We start from the raw sequence: 11,673 nt of genomic DNA on the forward strand, positions 1-11,673 counted from the left end.
ACTTTGGCTATTCGAGGTTTTTTGTATTTCCATACAAATTGTGAAATTCTTTGGTCTAGTTCTGTGAAAAATACCGTTGGTAGCTTGATAGGGATTGCATTGAATCTATAGATTGCTTTGGGTAGAATAGCCATTTTGACAATATTGATTCTTCCAATCCATGAACACGGTATGTTTCTCCATCTGTTTGTGTCCTCTTTGATTTCTTTCATCAGTGTTTTATAGTTTTCTATGTATAGGTCTTTTGTTTCTTTAGGTAGATATACTCCTAAGTATTTTATTCTTTTTGTTGCAATGGTGAATGGTATTGTTTCCTTAATTTCTCTTTCTGTTTTTTCATTGTTAGTATATAGGAATGCAAGGGATTTCTGTGTGTTAATTTTATATCCTGCAACTTTACTATATTCATTGATTAGTTCTAGTAATTTTCTGGTAGAGTCTTTAGGGTTTTCTATATAGAGGATCATGTCATCTGCAAACAGTGAGAGTTTCACTTCTTCTTTTCCTATCTGGATTCCTTTTACTTCTTTTTCTGCTCTGATTGCTGTGGCCAAAACTTCCAACACTATGTTGAACAGTAGTGGTGAGAGTGGGCACCCTTGTCTTGTTCCTGATTTCAGGGGAAATGCTTTCAATTTTTCACCATTGAGGGTGATGCTTGCTGTGGGTTTGTCATATATAGCTTTTATTATGTTGAGGTATGTTCCTTCTATTCCTGCTTTTTGGAGAGTTTTAATCATAAATGAGTGTTGAATTTTATCAAAGGCTTTCTCTGCATCTATTGAGATAATCATATGGTTTTTATCTTTCAATTTGTTAATGTGGTGTATTACATTGATTGATTTGCGGATATTGAAGAATCCTTGCATTCCTGGGATAAAGCCCACTTGGTCGTGGTGTATGATTTTTTTAATATGTTGTTGGATTCTGTTTGCTAGAATTTTGTTAAGGATTTTTGCATCTATGTTCATCAGTGATATTGGCCTGTAGTTTTCTTTTTTTGTGGCATCTTTGTCAGGTTTTGGAATTAGGGTGATGGTGGCCTCATAGAATGAGTTTGGAAGTTTACCTTCTTCTGCAATTTTCTGGAAGAGTTTGAGTAAGGTAGGTGTTAGCTCTTCTCTAAATTTTTGGTAGAATTCAGCTGTGAAGCCATCTGGTCCTGGGCTTTTGTTTGCTGGAAGATTTTTGATTACACTTTCGATTTCCTTGCCTGTGATGGGTCTGTTAAGATCTTCTATTTCTTCCTGGTTCAGTTTTGGAAAGTTATACTTTTCTAAGAATTTGTCCATTTCATCCAAGTTGTCCATTTTATTGGCATAGAGCTGCTGGTAGTAGTCTCTTATGATCCTTTGTATTTCAGTGTTGTCTGTTGTGATCTCTCCATTTTCATTTCTAATTTTGTTAATTTGGTTCTTCTCTCTTTGTTTCTTAATGAGTCTTGCTAATGGTTTGTCAATTTTGTTTATTTTTTCAAAAAACCAGCTTTTAGCTTTGTTGATTTTTGCTATGGTCTCTTTAGTTTCTATTGCATTTATTTCTGCCTTAATTTTTAAGATTTCTTTCCTTCTGCTAACCCTGGGGTTCTTCATTTCTTCCTTCTCTAATTGCTTTAGGTGTAGAGTTAGGTTATTTATTTGGCTTTTTTCTTGTTTCTTGATGTAAGCCTGTAATGCTATGAACCTTCCCCTTAGCACTGCTTTTACAGTGTCCCATAGGTTTTGGGTTGTTGTGTTTTCATTTTCATTCATTTCTATACATATTTTGATTTCTTTTTTGATTTCTTCTATGATTTGTTGGTTATTCAGAAGCGTGTTATTTAGCCTCCATGTGTTTGAATTTTTAACAATTTTTTTCCTGTAATTGAGATCTAATCTTACTGCACTGTGGTCAGAAAAGATGACTGGAATGATTTCAATTTTTTTGAATTTTCCAAGACTAGATTTATGGCCCAGGATGTGATCTATTCTGGAGAAGGTTCCGTGTGCACTTGAGAAAAAGGTGAAGTTGCTTGTTTTGGGGTGAAATGTCCTATAGATATCAATTAGGTCTAGCTGGTCCATTGTGTCATTTAAAGTTTGTGTTTCCTTGTTAATTTTCTGTTTAGTTGATCTATCCATAGTTGTGAGTGGGGTATTAAAGTCTCCCACTATTATTGTGTTACTATTAATTTCCTCTTTCATACTCGTTAGTGTTTGCCGTACATATTGCGGTGCTCCTATGTTGGGTGCATATATATTAATAATTGTTATATCTTCTTCTTGGATTGATCCTTTGATCATTATGTAGTGTCCTTCTTTGTCTCTTTTCACAGCTTTTATTTGAAAGTCTATTTTATCTGATATGAGTATTGCGACTCCTGCTTTCTTTTGGTCTCCATTTGCATGAAATATTTTTTTCCAGCCCTTCACTTTTAGTCTGTATGTGTCTCTTGTTTTGAGGTGGGTCTCTTGTAGACAGCATATATGGGGGTCTTGTTTTTGTATCCATTCAGCCAATCTTTGTCTTTTGGTTGGGGCATTCAACCCATTTACATTTAAGGTAATTATTGATAGGTGTGGTCCCGTTGCCATTTACTTTGTTGTTTTGGGTTCACGTTTATACAACCTTTCTGCATTTCCTGTCTAGAGAAGATCCTTTAGCATTTGTTGAAGAGCTGGTTTGGTGGTGCTGAATTCTCTCAGCTTTTGCTTATCTGTAAAGCTTTTGAGTTCTCCTTCATATCTGAATGAGATCCTTGCTGGATACAGTAATCTAGGTTGTAGGTTATTCTCTTTCATTACTTTCAGGACGTCCTGCCATTCCCTTCTGGCCTGGAGGGTTTCTATTGATAGGTCAGCTGTTATCCTTATGGGAATCCCTTTGTGTGTTATTTGTTGTTTTTCCCTTGCTGCTTTTAATATTTGTTCTTTGTGTTTGATCTTTGTTAGTTTGATTAATATGTGTCTTGGGGTGTTTCGCCTTGGGTTTATCCTGTTTGGGACTCTCTGGGTTTCTTGGACTTGAGTGGCTATTTCCTTCCCCATTTTAGGGAAGTTTTCAGCTATTATCTCCTCGAGTATTTTCTCATGGCCTTTCTTTTTGTCTTCTTCTTCTGGGACTCCTATGATTCGAATGTTGGGGCGTTTCACAGTGTCCCAGAGGTCCCTGAGGTTGTCCTCATTTCTTTTGATCCTTTTTTCTTTTTTCCTCTCTGCTTCATTTATTTCCACCATTTTATCTTCTACCTCACTTATCTTATCTTCTGCCTCCGTTATTCTACTCTTGGTTCCCTCCAAAGTGTTTTTGATCTCATTCATTGCATTGTTCATTTTTAATTGACTCTTTTTTATTTCTTCTAGGTCTTTATTAAACAATTCTTGTATCTTTTCAATCTTTGTCTCCAGGCTATTTATCTGTAACTCCATTTTGTTTTCAAGATTTTGGATCATTTTTATTATCATTATTCTAAATTCTTTTTCAGGTAGATTCCCTATCTCCTCCTCTTTTGTTTGACTTGGTGGGCATTTTTCATGTTCCTTTACCTGTTGGGTATTTCTTTGCCTTTTCATCTTGTTTAGATTGCTGTGTCTGGAGTGGACTTTCTGTATTCTGGAGGTCTGTGGTTCCTTTTTATTGTGGAGGATTTACCCAGTGGGTGGGGTTAGACGATTGGCTTGTCAAGGTTTCCCGGTTAGGGAAGCTTGCGTCAGTGTACTGGTGCGTGGAACTTGATTTCTTCTTTTTGGAGAGCAATGGAGTGCCCAGTAATGAGTTTTGAGATGGGTCTATGTGTTAGGTGTCACCTTGGGCAGCCTGTATGTTGACATTCGGGGCTATGTTCCTGTGTTGCTGGAGAATTTGCGTGGTATGTCTTGCTCTAAAACTTACTGGCTCTTGGGTGGTGGTTGGTTTCAGTGTAGGTATGGAGGCTTTTGGACGGTCACTTATTGCTTAAAGTTCCATGTAGTCAGGAGTTTTCTGGTGTTCTCAGGTTTTGGGCTTAAGTTTCCTGCCTCTGGATTTCAGTTTTATTCTTCCTGTAGTCTCAGGACTTCTCCAACTATACAGCACTGATAATAAAACTTCTAGGTTAATGGCGAAAAGATTCTCCCCTGTTAGGGACACCCAGAGAGGTTCACAGAGTTACATGAACAGGAGAAAAGGGAGGAGGGAGATAGAGATGAGCAGGAGGAGAAAAAGGGGGACTCAAGAGGAGAGAGACAGATCTACGCAGCTGTCTGTTCCCAGAGTGTTCTCCGTATCTCAGACACCTACAAGGATTCACAGAATTGGATTGGGAAGAGAAGGGGAAAGGAGGAAATAGAGGTGTTCTGAGGTAGAAAACAGAGAGTCAAGATTGGGAGAGAATAATCTTCGGTTTAAAGATAGGGCTTCTTTTTTTTTTTTGGTAAGGTTATAGTGTAGTGAAAATGAAAATGAAGAGTAGTAGAGGAGTACTAGAGGACTTTAAAAGAAATAAGAGAAGAAGAAAAATAGAAAGTAAAAGAGAAAACGGAAAGGAAAAAAAGGAAGAAAAAAGAAAAAAAAAAGAAAAAGAAAAAAAACAAAAAAAAAAAAAAAATTTTTTTTTCCCCTAATTAAAAAAATCGTAAAAATCTATGTAAATAAAAGTTAAGGAGTAATGGGGGAGTAATAGGGAATTTTAAAGGAAAATAAAAGAGAAAAAATAAAAAAAAAAAATATAAAAAGAAAAAAAAATTTTTTTTTTTTCCTTACTTAGAAAAAAAAAGTAAAAATATATCTAGGAGTTTCTCTGGAGCTGCTGCGGTCAGTGTGGGTTCGGCTCAGTTTCAGATAGCTCCTCGTTCCAGCTTACACTTCTCGATATCTACAGGGCCCTTCCGGTGAAGTCGGTGTTTTCTACAGGGATTTTAATCTGTTGCACCAGTCCCTTCTGAAGCGGTTCCCTTTGTTTATTTGGCTTCTGTTTGCCGGTCTCTTCAGAGCCTCATTTCCGCCCTGACACAGGCGGGCGGAGGTGGACTCTTATTCAGTTAGCTAGTTCCGTTGCGCTGCGGGGCGGGGCTGACGCTGCGGGGCGGGGCTGACGCTGCGGGGAGGGGCTGGCGCTGCGGGGCGGGGCTGACGCTGCTTTCTCCCTCTGCGCTGCTCAGGCTCCCGGCTGTTCTATATGGAGCGCGCCCCGCGCTGCGCCAGGTTCCAGCCCTCGGGTGTCACACAAAAGCGCGGAAGGAAAAGCTGCGCCTGCCCTCTGTGCCTTCCCCGTCAGAGCGGCCCAGGCAGCGAGGGGCTTGATGGGCGCACTATCCCCAGGTGTGGCACACTCACTCCCTTCCGCGGACCCAGTCTCAGTTTCCGCTGGCGCCAGTCGGGTGCGCGCGCCTTCCGCCCTCTGCGTCCCCAGCCCCAGTCCCCGCCCGCGCCGGTCGGGTGCCTGCGCCCTGTGTCTCGCTGCGACCTTCCCCTCCCCCCTGCCTCCTGCCTCCGGCGGGGCTGGGCGGGTCCGCAGCCTGCGACCTCTTCTTGGGACTTTCTCCGTCCCTTTGTTCTGCGAACGGCCGGCAGTGTGTTCCGGCCGGTTAATTTTCTCTCTTTTGGTCTCCCACAGTTCAAGTTGGCACCTCACAGAAGTTCCCTCCGATTGTCCTCAGGGCCCTCAGGCCCGGACCCTAGCCCAAGCAAGGCCGCCTAAGACTCCCTTCCCGGGACGGGGCTCCGTCCTTAGCTCTCTTGTCTCACTTTTTATCTTTTATATTTTGTCCTACCTCCTTTCGAAGACAATGGTCTGCTTTTCTGGGCGCCTGATGACCTCAGCTAGCGATCAGAAGCTGCCCTGTGAGGTTTGCTCTGCATTCAGTTATTCTTTTGATGAATTTGTAGGAGAGAAAGTGGTCTCCCCGTCCTACTCCTCCGCCATCTTGGCTCCTCCCTCCCTGATTTGTTCTTTTAGGTAATTTCTCTTGTTCTTTTAGCTGTGAGTAGTTCCTCTCCATTTCCATTTTACTTAGCTTTCTAGGCCTCTATAAATATGGAAGATCATTATCTACTATGGTCTTGAAGGTCATGTTTTTATGTAGGAGTATCCCTATGTAGGGGACTTCCCAGGTGGTGCAGTGGTAAAGAACCCACTGCCAATGTCAGAGATGCAGGAGACATGGGTTCAATGCCTGGGTTGGGAAGATTCCCTGAAGGAGCAAATGGCAACCCACCCCAGAATAGTTGCCTGGCTAATCCCAAGGATAGAGGAGCCTAGTGGGCCACAGTTCATGGGGTTGCAAAGAATTGAACGTGCCAGCACGCATGCATGCTTCCCTTTGCAGACAACGTGTGTCCAGTGTTTCATGGTGTGAGGGCTGGTTTTGGTGTCAGTGATGGCCATGGCTACCTTCAGGGTGTGCTGGCCAGTATCCCCTTGATAGGGGATATGGTGGGTGTAGTATCTAAAGTCTGTGTTGGACCTGAGGCAGGGCTTCCTCTATTCTTTCTCTGCCTTGTCAAGGATGAGTTGACATCCTTGACATATCTCTCAGTTTTTGGCACACGAGCCCTGAGAGTTCGATTTACTCAGGCTCTTCTGCCTTTGAGTACATGCCCTGCCCCAAAAGAGGTGATTGCTGAAGTAAGCCAGGCCCATACAGTCACAGAGGACCCATGTGCCACCTGTGTGGGCATCCGTCTGCCTCTTCTGCTCAGCAGCAGCCCAAGAACGCACTCCTTTCTCTCTTGTATTCATCCCAGATCTAGTGTGAGTCTGTGCTGTGGAGGAGGCTGTAGCTGGGAGTCAGAGCATTGTGGCTGAAAGGATTGAGGTTGCTGAACCACCACCTGAGATCTGGGTGGCCTCTTTGGCAGACTGCTCCTAGATCTAATGCTAGGCTGTGATGTGGAGTGGGTAGAGCTAGGATTCATTGCTAAAACATCAACCACTGCACACTCCTAAGTGCATGGACAATGGTGACCACCACCCCATCCGGACTATACCCAGGGTCCTTTGGGCTGCCTCTGTGTGCTAGACTGAGTCCTGTTCCAGGCCCTGCTTGCCTGGACTTGAGCACTTAGCCACTATACACTTTTGTAGCATCACTCCTCAGGCATACTGACAATTTCTTTCGCGGCTACACTCACCACCTTGCAGGTTCTAACAACGGCTTCTGAAGCTTTACCTCTCTCACTCCCTGGGCACCCTGGGCTGTGTCTGCAAAGTTGGATGAAGTCTCTGCCCAGATCTTGCAATAGGTTATGCTGTGGAGTTAGTGGGGCTGGGGTGTTCACGTCTTTAGCGAGGCTGGGGAGTTAACCCCTTCAGACTGGGGAGTGCAAGGAGGTGGCATTGCCAGTGCAAGGCTCTCTCCACCCTGACTGTCAGCGAATCAGCATGAGTACCGTCCTTGGGAGTAGCGCCTAGGTTTCTCCAGCCCTTCTATATGTCTCAGAACATTTTCCAGCAGATGAGGGGGCCCTCCTCCTCCATGCAGGACCCCAGGACTGAGCTGCTCAGTTGGGGCTCAACGTGCTCACACCCAAGGGCGAGAGTCCACCCATGCAGACCTTCTCCTCCCATTGAGGAGACCAGGTCCCTCCCAGGGGCATGGATCATGCCTTGATGCCTGTGATACTTTTCGTCCTACCCAATTACATGGAGTTCTTTCTTGGAACTTTGATTATATAGGAGTTCTTCTGCCGGTTTCCAGTTACTTTCATGAGAATTGTTACACATGTAGATGTATTTTTAATGTGTTTGTGGGAGGAAGTAAGTTCTACATCCTCCTACTCGGCCATCTTGATCCAAGTTTTATGATCTTTATTATCTTTCAGTAAGTTTCTTTTGTTACTACTTAACCTAATGATTTTCTTACTGTCTGCCAAATTTAAGCAAATTATTTTCCTCTTCTGTGATTATGTTGTTTTTAATTCCTTTGTGTAGTGGATTATGCCATTAGATTCTTGATACTTAATCACCCTTGCATTTTTGGAATAAATTATGACTCATTTAAGTACATTATTGTTTTTCTGTATTGGATTCTCTTTACCAGTATTTAATTAAAAATATTTGTATTTGCATTTTTTTTTTAAGACTGCATCATGCATGTAGCATGCAGGATCTTAGTTCCCCAACCAGGGATCAAACCCATGCCATTGCATTGGGAGCATGGAGTCTTAACCACTGGACTGCCAGGGAAGTTCCTTGCGAGACTATTTTTAAGTGGGATTAGAATATCTATTAGTTCTATATAATCTTTATCAGTTTTAGGATTAAATTTTTACCAGCTCTAAAAATTTAGTAAGAAAGCTTCTCATTTTTTAATGCATGCTGTGCTGTGCTTAGTCATGCAGTCATGAATGACTCTGTGCGACCCCATGGACTGCAGCCCACCAGGCTCCTCTGTCCATGGGATTCTCCAGGTAGGAATACTGGAGTGGGCTGCCATGCCCTCCTCCAGGGGATATTCCCAACCCAGGGATCAAACCCAGGTCTCCGACATTGCAGGCGTATTCTTCACTGGCTGAGCCACCAGGGAAGCCCTTCAACAGTAGCATGTATACGTAAAGTGAATGGTTACTGCCAGGCTCTGCATGGTTGCCATAAGAAAGGATTTCTCTCTGATGGACTTTGGAGTCATGAAAAACAGGGTTCACATCTGATTTTCTCATTACAAGCATTGTGAGAGTGCCACTTAACCTTCTGAATTTCAGTTTCTTTATATATACAGATTAATAATTATAATACCTTGTAGAGTTCTTGTAAGGATTAAATGTAGTAGTCAATGAAAGTATCTGACACATTTTAATATGTTGTGATTGTTTTTGCACTCTCAGTGTTACAGTATTAATTAAACAATCTTCTGCATAGGGGAAAAGCCAATACATTGTGCCAATAACTGCATCAGGAATAATTTCTAGATAATAAAAATATGTCAAGGTGAATTACTGAACCAGAGCACTTAAAAATAAAACAATAGTAATCTTTCAAACTGAAATTTGATGATGAGAACAAACAGATTTTGCTTATCATCAGAGCAACTTCAATAGAAAATAAACTTGAATACATTGTTCATATGTAATTAGATGATGTAGACATTATCTTTAATTTTCATAATATTTACCTAAAATTTAAAATGTCTGTTATGTTTAAATGTGTTTAAACATAACACATTTAATGTTTAAATGTGAAAATCTCATGTAATAAATATAGCAACAAAAAAAATTCCAGAAAAAATATTTTCTAACCTGGTGAATATGTTTTTCCCAAACACATACACATTTTCTCTCCCCCTCAATTGCTCCCTCTCAAAGGTAAGCTTGTCTACATTGTCAGAGGACTGAACTACTTTTCTGAAACACAAATATTGAGACTATAAAAAAAGTACAGTTGTCCAACTCATCTGTCAAGTAGATAATCAAAAAAAAGTAAGTTAAGCCTTGAAAAACTATTCAATTTTACTTATTAAGTACCTGCTTCACATAGCATTGAAATATAGTACAGTGGCTATGAAACATTTTTGGTACACTCTCTTCAGTCCTTTGCCAGGATTATTTGATTTTATTATTGCCTAAAGAAGTAGCCTCCAAACATTTTTATATTAGTGCTTTTGCAAGATATGTATTATAGATTCTGGAGAACTAGGGACCATGCATCTTTATTGAATTACAAATTCTGAAATGCCCAATTACAAATACTAACATCATATCATATAGATATATTTTAAGTTGAAGGATAATTGCTTTACAGAGTTTTGCTGTTTTCTGTCAAACCTCAACATGAATCAGCCATAGGTATACATATATCCCTTCCCTCTTGGCCTCCCTCCCATCTCCCTCCCCATCCCACCCCTCTAAGCTTCAGAGCCTCTGTTTGAGTTTCCTGAGACACACAGCAAATTCCCGTTGGCTGTCTGTTTTACATATGGTAATGTAAGTTTCCATGTTACTCTTTCCATACATCTCACCCTCTCCTCATGTCCATAAGTCTGTTATCAATGTGTTTCTCCATTGCTGCCCTGCAAGTAAATTCTTTGGTACCGTCCTTCTAGGTTCCGTATATATGTGTTACTATACGATGTTCATCTTTCTCTTTCTGACTTACCTCACTCTACAATAGGCTCTAGGTTCATCCACCTCATAAGAACTGACTCAAAGGCATTCCTTTTTATGGCTGAGTAATATTTCATTGTATATATTTACCACAACTTTTTTGTGCATTCATCTGTAGATGGACATCTAGGTTGCTCCCATGTTCTAGCTTTGTAAATAGAGCTGCAATGAACACTGGGGTACATGTGTCTTTTTCAATTCTGGTATCCTCAGGGTATATGACTAGGAGTGGGATTGCTGGGTCATATGGTAGTTTTATTCCTAGTTTTTTAAGGAATCTCCATACTGTCTTGCATAGTGGCTGTATCAAGTTACATTCCCACCAGCAGTGCAAGAGGGTTCCCTTTTCTCCACACCGCCTACAGCATTTATCATTTGTAGACTGTCTGATAATGGCTGTTCTGACTGGTGTGAGACAGCATCTCATTGTAATTTTGATTCGCATTTCTCTAATAATTTAGTAATACTGAGCATCTTTTCGTGTGTGTGTGTGTGTGTGTGTGTGTGTGTGTGTGTGTGTGTGTGTGTTTACTTCTAATACATTTTGAAGGAGTAATGAACTGGAGCAGGCACCAGGGAGGCAGGAGACACTTTAGAATCTGAGGACTTAAAATGCCAGATTTCTGACCTCACCCCATCCCCAGGTTCACAGATTAGTAAACTGGGGCAGGAGAAGCACACCTTACAAACCTCTGAGCTGAAAAAGACCCAAATGGGCTCATGTCTTCTTTGGAGAAATATCTGTTTACATCTTTTTTCCACTTTTTGACTGGGTTGTTTGTTTTTCTGGTATTGAGTTGTATGAGCTGCTTGTATATTTTTTAAATTAATCCTTTGTTCAGTTGTTTCATTTGCTATTATTTTCTCCCATTCTGAGGGTTGTCTTTTCATCTTACTTATAGTTTCCTTTGCTGTGCAAAAGCTTTTAAGTTTAATCAGGACCCACTTGTTTACTTTTGTTTTTATTTCCATTACTCGAGGAGGTGGGTCATAGAGGATCTTGCTTTGATTTATGTCATAAAGGGTTCTGCCTATGTTTTCCTCTACGAGTTTTAGAGCTTCTGGTCTTACATTTAGGTCTTTAATCCATTTTGAGTTTATCTTTGTGTATGGTGTTAGGAAGTGTTCTAATTTCATTCTTTTACATGTCGCTGTCCAGTTTTCCCAGCACCATTTATTGAAGAGGCTGTCTTTGCCCCATTGTATATTCTTGCCTCCTTTGTCAAAAATAAGGTACCCATAGACATTTGGGTTTATTTCTGGGCTTTCTATCTTGTTCCATTGGTCTATATTTCTGTTTCTGTGCCAGTACCATGCTGTTTTGATGACTGTAGCTTTGTAGTATAATCTGAAGTCAGGAAGGTGGATTCCTCCAGCTCCATTCTTCTTTCTCAAGACTGCTTTGGCTTTCAGGGTCTTCTATCTTTCCATATGAATTGTGAAATTTTTTTGTTCTAGTTCTGTGAAAAATGCCATTGGTAATTTGATAGGGATCACACTTAATCTGTAGATTAAATTTGGCATGTAGTCACTTTCCCAGTATTGTTTCTTCCCACCCAGGAACATGGAATATCTCCCCTCTGTTTATGTCATCTTTGATTTCTTTCATCAGTGCCT

The sequence above is a fragment of the Cervus elaphus genome, chromosome 9 (genome assembly GCF_910594005.1).
Source record: "Cervus elaphus chromosome 9, mCerEla1.1, whole genome shotgun sequence".
Lineage (NCBI taxonomy): Eukaryota > Metazoa > Chordata > Mammalia > Artiodactyla > Cervidae > Cervus > Cervus elaphus.